Source organism: Symphalangus syndactylus, chromosome 12 (genome assembly GCF_028878055.3).
Source record: "Symphalangus syndactylus isolate Jambi chromosome 12, NHGRI_mSymSyn1-v2.1_pri, whole genome shotgun sequence".
Lineage (NCBI taxonomy): Eukaryota > Metazoa > Chordata > Mammalia > Primates > Hylobatidae > Symphalangus > Symphalangus syndactylus.
In genome coordinates, this window is record NC_072441.2 from 34,153,983 (window position 1) to 34,162,266 (window position 8,284).

The window sequence follows — 8,284 nt, forward strand, 5'->3', positions numbered from 1 at the left end:
GATAGAAACAAATAGAAGAATATTCCCTGCTCATGGATAGGAAGAATCAATATTGTGAAAATGGCCATACTGCCCAAGGTAATTTATAGATTCAATGCCATCCCCATCAAACTACCAATGACTTTCTTCACAAAACTGGAAAAAACTACTTTAAAGTTCGTATGAAACCAAAAAAGAGCCTGCATTGCCAAATCAATCCTAAGCCAAAAGAACAAAGCTGGAGGCATCACGCTACCTGACTTCAAACTATACTACAAGCCTACAGTAACCAAAACAGCATGGTACTGGTACCAAAACAGACATACAGACCAATAGAACAGAACAGAGCTCTCAGAAATAATACCACACATCTACAACTATCTGATCTTTGACAAACCTGACAAAAACAAGAAATGGGGAAAGGATTCCCTATTTAACAAATGGTGCTGGGAAAACTGGCTAGCCATATGTAGAAAGCTGAAACTGGATCTGTTCCTTACACCTTGTACTAAAATTAATTCAAGATGGATTAAAGACTTAAATGTTAGACCTAAAACCATAAAAACCCTAGAAGAAAACCTAGGCAATACCATTCAGGACATAGACATGGGCAAGGACTTCATGTCTAAAACACCAAAAGCAATGGCAGCAAAAGCCAAAATTGACAAATGGGATCTAATTAAACTAAAGAGCTTCTGTACAGCAAAAGAAACTACCATCAGAGTGAACAGGCAACGTACAGAATGGGAGAAAATTTTGGCAATCTGCTCATCTGACAAAGGGCTAATATCCAGAATCTACAAAGAACTCAAACAAATTTACAAGAAAAAAACAACCCCATCAACAAGTAGGTGAAGGATATGAACAGATACTTCTCAAAAGAAATTTATGCAGCCAACAGACACATGAAAAAATGCTCATCATCGCTGGCCATCAGAGAAATGCAAATCAAAACCACAATGAGATACCATCTCACACCAGTTAGAATGGTGATCATTACAAAGTCAGGAAACAACAGGTGCTGGAGAGGATGTGGAGAAATAGGAACACTTTTACACTGTTGGCGGGACCGTAAGCTATTTCAACCATTGTGGAAGACAGTGTGGCGATTCCTCAGGGATCTAGAACTAGAAATACCATTTGACCCAGCCATCCCATTACTGGGTATATACCCAAAGGATTATAAATCATGCTGCTCTAAAGACACATGCACACATATGTTTATTGCGGCACTATTCACAATAGCAAAGACTTGGAACCAACCCAAATGTCCAACAATAATAGACTGGATTAAGAAAATGTGGCACATATACACCATGGAATACTATGCAGCCATAAAAAATGATGAGTTCATGTCCTTTGTAGGGACATGGATGAAGCTGGAAACCGTCATTCTCAGCAAACTATTGCAAGGACAAAAAACCAAACACTGCATGTTCTCACTCATAGGTGGGAATTGAGAAATGAGAACACCTGGACACAGGAAGGGGAACATCACACACCGGGGGTGTGTGATGGGAGGGGTGGGGGAGGGGGAAGGGATAGCATTAGGAGATATACCTAATGTAAATGATGAGTTAATGGGTGCAGCACACCAACATGGCACATGTATACACAGGTAACTAACCTGCACGTTGTGCACATGTACCCTAGAACTTAAAGTATAAAGTAGTAGCAGGTGAGGGTGCAATTCTGACATAGGGTTTCCCATTTACATTTTGAAACACGCCAATGGGAGAGATCATCAGGGTTTGCTGTTCAGTGAAATCAAAACCCAAGCCCCTTGTTAATCACTGAGGCCGAATGCTTCTTCTCAACTCAGGACCATGGCTCGGCTTGAGCCGCTTTCCACCTTTCACAAATGAACGTCACTTAGCACGATGTCTTTAGCAAAGGCAACACAAACACAATGAATAAGAGTTTCCTTGTTTTCTAGTCCAGGATGGGTGCGGGTGGTGGAAAGGGATAATATCACTTGGAAGTTACTTGGTGTCATATAGAAACCTTGGTGTCAGTTCAGGTGTAAAATTCTCAATATACCCAAATCCCAATTGTTTCATCGCCCCCCAGACTCAGAGAAACACACCATTTTTCTTTAACAATGTCATCTCCTCTTTAAAAACCCACCATCTGAGTATCTCATTTATGAATAAATATCGTGGTCAGAGTTTAAATAAGTTGTAGAATGAATTTATTTGGTATCATGACAAAAAGCAAGAGGTCAAATACCAATGAGCCTTTATCTTCTCTGAAACAGTCCAGTGATAGCCCTTCATGCTCACACCTAACACAAACTAATCAATAATCAGGACACTTTAAGATGGTAATAAAGACATTTAATTCTTTAAGAATTCATTTCTCATTCTTTAAATAATATTTGACAGAAAGAAAAAACAAGTAAATTATAAATTTAAACATCACTGTAAGATGAAGTCGGAGGACAAAGAGTGGAAAACTTCTTGTCTCTCTGATGCAGTTTCTGCTCTAAAGAACATACCGGTTGTTATGTGTTGCAAGATATTATACAGACATCATTTTCTCAACAATTTTGTTGTATAAGATAATTACAGTATAATAGAGTTATTATATCACTTGAAAGGAAAATAAAGCTTCCCATTATTTGAGTCTTTCACTTGTCAATAAAATTATTCTGTGTATAAGTATACAGATATAAATCTTGTGGATGGAGCATTTGATAAGGCAGACACAGAAAGATACATAAATATCTCTTACTCTTGTCTACAGAAAATAAAATACAAACTCTTGGGCAAAAACACACAGATCTAGAATTTTTGTTCTGGTGATTTGGCATGGCAAAACTAATGGTGGAGGATAAAAGTCTTCTTGGAGCCAGAAAAGTGACAAACTTTCCAGTGTTTACTGGAACATTCCGGGGGATTTGCATATGCACATAGTGGAAGGGTGAGATCCAAACAGCCTCAGTTTTCTCATGAAAAATTGTTCCCTTGGTTGCTGTCAAATACTTCAAGCATCACCTCATGTTGCATGAGTTCACTGGAATGCCCTAGAAACACATACTTATGGAGGGCCAACTAAAAGTCAGTATTGTGGTTTTAAAAGATCAAAATATCTCTTGGAAAAAGGAAATCTCAGTTTATTTTTCAACATATGAGCATGCAGTTTGTATCAGAATTTTTGAAAAATCCAGTAGGAGAGCGGAATAAAAGGTATTCTCTGAAAGTTTAAAGGTTGAATTTAATCCTAGTAATTGTGTGTTGAGGCAGGTACTGATACAATATTGCCACAAACTTCAGAATTTCAGAAATAAAATTTATAGTATATTACAATTATAAAATTATGCATACACCTACACCAAGAAATTTCACGTCTAGGACTTTACCCTAAGGTAGGAGTCAGAATCCTTTTCTATAAGAGGCCACATAGTAATATGTGGTTTTGCAGGTTTTGCAGGCCATAGAGTCTGTGTCCAACTGTTCAATTCTGCTCTGATAGCATCAAAGCTGCCATAGACAAAATACAAACAAATGAATATGGCTGTGTTCTGATAGAATATTATTCACAAAAACAGGCAGTAGGTCATAGTTTGCCAACCTCTGTCCTAAGGCATTAAGCAGAGTTAGCAAGATTTATTATACAGATATCCTAAAAACATGTTATTATAGTAACCAAGGATTAAACACAACCAACATTCCCAAAATAATGGAAATAAATAATTATTACAAATCTACCTAATGGCATAATATTGGTCTGTTTAAACTTACAATATTAGGAGAATAGAGTAGAATATTAAATTATGCATATAGTAGGATCCCAATTTTATTACATATAGAAATATTCAATATGCAGATCTTCAGAGGAAATTTAGCTGATTATGGAATTTCATTAAAAATCAGAAAAAACAAGTTGTGTTGGGGATGTAGTCAAAATATTTGAAAACAAACTTGAATAAATTCTTTTAAAAATCAAATTTATGTATGGAAGGTATTAATGTGACATGATTGCCACTTTTCTCAAAATTAATTTATAAATTCAAGTAATGCTAAAAAAAAAATCATAACTGCTCTTTCTTGGATCTTGACAAAGAAAAAAAGCCAAGATAATTTTGAAGAAGAAGAACAAGGCTTTTGTACCTCATGAGGTACTAAAAATTATTGAAAAGCTATTTTAATTATGAAAGTGTGTTATTAACACATGAATAGAACAATGGATAATCTAGAAACAGCTTAGGCCTCTAGAAACTCGCCGTACATCAGGAATTTGATCAAAGTGTCAATGTTGAATTTTACCCAAGCTGTGTATTACCAATACGATAGTTAAAAAAATCCCTCACCCCACCATTTTGTTCTCCGAAATCTCCAGACACTTTTGTGTTAAGCAAATACCTAAATACAAAACATATCCTTGCATAGCCTCAAAAGAGATCCTTCTGCAGCACTGCTCATGGCTGCCTAAGACTCCCAGATGACTCTGGTTTACCTGCCTGCTTAAAACCCCAAGCCTGCTTCTTTTCCTTTGAGATGCTCCTTAATTTTCTTCTAATTGCAATGACTTAGATAAAATCATCTCCTAAAATTTCAGTAAATTTTGCCTTTCACAAAAGTCAAATGGGAAAATTGAGACCATTTGATACATGGGCCTTAGAAAATAGGTTATAACTTTTGGGTTAAAAAAAAGAAAAGCATTCCTTCTTCCTTCTCCATGACATAGACATGAATATATTTTTATAGGTAAAAAGTAAACGTTACATTTTTTAAAAATATAGGAGACTATCTTTATGGCTGTAAAGTAAGAAAATATTTTCCTAAATAAGACACAAAAACACAAACCAAAAATCAAAAGAGTGAAGATTTTGAGTATATTTTATAAGTTACAAATGTGAACTTCAAGACATATCATAAAAATGGAAAAGCAGTGAATGCCATTGAATGGGAAATTAATAGTGGAATTTTCTTTATGGTTTTCTAAAGTTATTTTAGGTTAGAATTATTTCACAGTAAAAAAAGTAAGTAAATTTGAGATCTAATATTTCACAATCTTCCACTCTAGGATGGAATATTCAATTCACTCATAACTCTCAGCAAGTACTCGTCATTCCTGTCCCAGGTCAAGCAATGTCCATGGCTAGAATTACAATCTGCAAGTATCAGCTGTCAGATTTTTAAATCTTTTAAAATAATCACGAGGAAGAGACAATAGTTGGAATTACCACACTTTTGCCCTGATGATGAAGGATTTCTCTAGCTTAGGCTCTTGGAGCTCCTGGTGGTCTTTCTGGGTCTTGTCTAGCCACTAGCAGTGCAAAGCTCCGGACAATGATTCAGGTCATCTCACCTCAAGGAGAGTCTTCACAGGAGGACTTGTTCTCTCTGAGTGGAGAAGGTGGTAGTTTCTCCAGAGTACAGCAATGGCTCCAATATCTAGGTTCTTTTAAAGTTTGCTCTTAGAAGTAATAAAACAATATATGTGAAAGGGGTATACAAAAGATGAGCTCTGATTTACGAAAAAATGTAGAAAAAAGAGAAAGGTAGAAAGGGTTTCCTACTGAAAAAAAATTCAGTGGTGTAGAAAAGAGAATAATAAAACTGCCATGGATTGGTATGTCACTGTTTCTTCCTAGGAACACTGAGGATTTCCCTTCTGTTACTTCATTTTGTCCTCATAAACGGGTGCCCAGTAGAGACTGGAGTTTAAGATTTTTGAAATTAGAAACCTGCCAAATCGAAGATTACAATTATTTTCTGCCTTATTGGCATTTGTCTTGGGGCAGATTTTATTTTATTCTGGGAGGGACAACTTGGACAATTCAACCTTTTAAGTCATACAGATTTTAGGCAAACAAACACTTACAATTTTTCTTGCAAAGTCCTGAATCAACAAAGGAATCCAAATTATGATGCTTTTGTAATAAACATGAAATGGGCTGTTTAATAGGATGACCTCTGTTCATCTACAAGGCAACAGCTTTTTTTAGATGCAAATAGTGAGTCATGGGTGGAACTGTGTCCCCCAAAAAGATATGCTGAAGTCCTAATCTGTAAAAGTGACCTCATTTGGAAATAAGGTCTTTGCAGATATAGTCAAGTTAAGATGAGGTCATACCCAGTTAGGGTGGGCCCTATTCCAATGACTGGTATCCTTAGAGAAAAGAGGAGATCTGGACACAGGGAAGAAAGAATGTGCCAGTGAAGGTCGCAAATGGGTCTACAAATCAAGGAACACTAAGAATTGCCAGTAACCACCAGATGCTAGAAGACAGGCGTGGAACAGAGTCTCCGTCAGAGACTTCAGAAAGGTCTAATTCTTGATTTCTGACTTCTGGCCTCTAGAATTATGAGAATAGGTTTCTGTTGTTGTAAGCCACCTCATTTGTAGTACTTTAGTATGAATGCCTTAAAAAAACTGATACAAGTCAAATTTATTTTATTTCAGTTGAGTTGAATTTAATTTTCCCTGAATATGTATTTAGAATATCCGTATGTGGAGGGGAGATACGTGAGAAACACAGAGAGACAGAGAGACAGAAACAAAGAGACAGAGAGTTTTGATTTAAGCAGTTGCTTTGTTCTCATTAGCTACCTAGACCATCTTTACCCAGAATAGATCCTCAGATCTGATTGTCTATTTAAGTGCTACCAGTTGAAAGGCAATCAAAGGAATTAGAATGAGCTACCTCCCAGGTGTTATTTAATGTAACAGAACAGATTTGGGAATGCACTGTCAGTTATTCCTGATCATTTGACCCAGACCTCATCATATTCAGGGAAGTTATACTCTAAAATAATGGGAATTCTCACTGCCAGTCATCCTGAAAGTAAGTTAAAGAGCAGGAAATGAGCTGGAACTTGGATTCTAGGAAGTCATGGGTTCAGGAAGAGTCTCCCTCTTGTCTCTGGGAGTAAAGTAAAGTAAAGTTGCACCCACTGTTCCAGGCATGGAGATTATGTAATTTCTCATTTGTGTGAGGTGAGCCAGAGCCCAGCATGTGAAGGCCTATGCATAGTCAGGGGATGACTTGAGAGTTTTGTTTGGTGTGTGGGACAGAAGAATAATCCCCTCTAGTAGTGGTTTGAAGCCACTTTTCTGTTGTACTTACTTTAGTATCAGCCTTTATAAATTCTTGATACATGTTGCTTTCTGGTGTGAGTAGTGCATGAAAAACTAGGTGGAAGACTGGAATTGTCAATGTCCATGGCCAGGGAAGAAAACTCTATCTAGCAGCTGACCTGAGGTAAATGCAGGACTGTGGTGGCAAAATAAGAATATGGGAGCAAGTGTAGATTTGTTCTGGAGCATCAGTGAAGCTTTCCAGGGAAACCCTGGAAGTATGTGGTGCATTTTTAAGAACTCCACATTTTTGACATACAGGATAGTGAGAATTCTAACTATAATAATTTAGATGTTCAAAATATGTCACTTTTACAGACATAGTCTGGTGAGGCTCCATTATTACAACATCCAGTTGTGTCTGGCACGTGGTAGGTGCTCAGCAAGTTCGCCTCCATTAAACTTTTCTCTGTTTTAAAGATAAAATAAATGAAGAGGCGACACGTTGGTAGGGGAGAGGTTAGACTTCAGTACATGCGTCTTTGGTAGTTATTCTCCAAAAGTGTTTCCCCAATTCCTCCCATCTCTGAACAGAGATGTTACTCCTCACTTCAAATAATGAAACGATTTATCCTCTTTCTAAATTTGGGCTGGCCATGTGTGCTGCTTTAACCAACAGAATGTGGTTGAAGTGACATCCTGGGAATTAAGTGATACGAGATCCTAAGTGGACTGGTAGCTTCTGCAACTTTCCTCTCAATGCTTATTCTTGGATTATCCTCTCTTGACACACAGCCCCCATGCTGTAAGAAGTCCAAGCCGCATACAAAAGCAATATGAAAGAAAATGAAGCACTCCCGTGAACACCCCCAGAGCAGCTCCCAGTCAGGAATCAGCATCAACTGCCAAGCCATGTGAATGTGCAATTTCAGAAATTCAGCCTGAGGCTCTAGATGATGGCAACCGCATGAAACCTCATGTAGAGTGGAAGAACTGCTCAGTTGAGTCCAGTAACCCGCAGAATCACTAAAGATAATAAATTGCTGTTTTCAACCACTAAGTTGGGCATGGTGAGAAGTATGATTTCTTCCATAGCAATAAATTACTGAAACAAATCCTAATAGCCTTGGAATTATGCTGCCAAAGCCATCCAATGCATAAAAATAGATAGTCTTTTGTTCCATATTAAATGCAAACTGATGTGCTTTTGTCACTTTTTTTAAACCATTTCACAGATAAAAAGAAAATAGTCAAAAAATATTCTGAATTCGATGGAATA

At 37.2% G+C, this 8,284-nt stretch overlaps 1 long non-coding RNA gene across 1 annotated transcript in view; it reads left to right on the plus strand.

The window, feature by feature from the left end:
• LOC134733683 (uncharacterized) overlaps window positions 1–8,016 on the plus strand; it is a 45,587-nt gene extending 37,571 nt beyond the window's left edge. The window contains exon 3 of the long non-coding RNA XR_010117317.1: window positions 7,801–8,016. This is a non-coding gene — a long non-coding RNA (uncharacterized lncRNA). The remainder of the gene's footprint in view (window positions 1–7,800) is intronic.
• The last annotated feature ends 268 nt before the right edge of the window (window positions 8,017–8,284 follow it).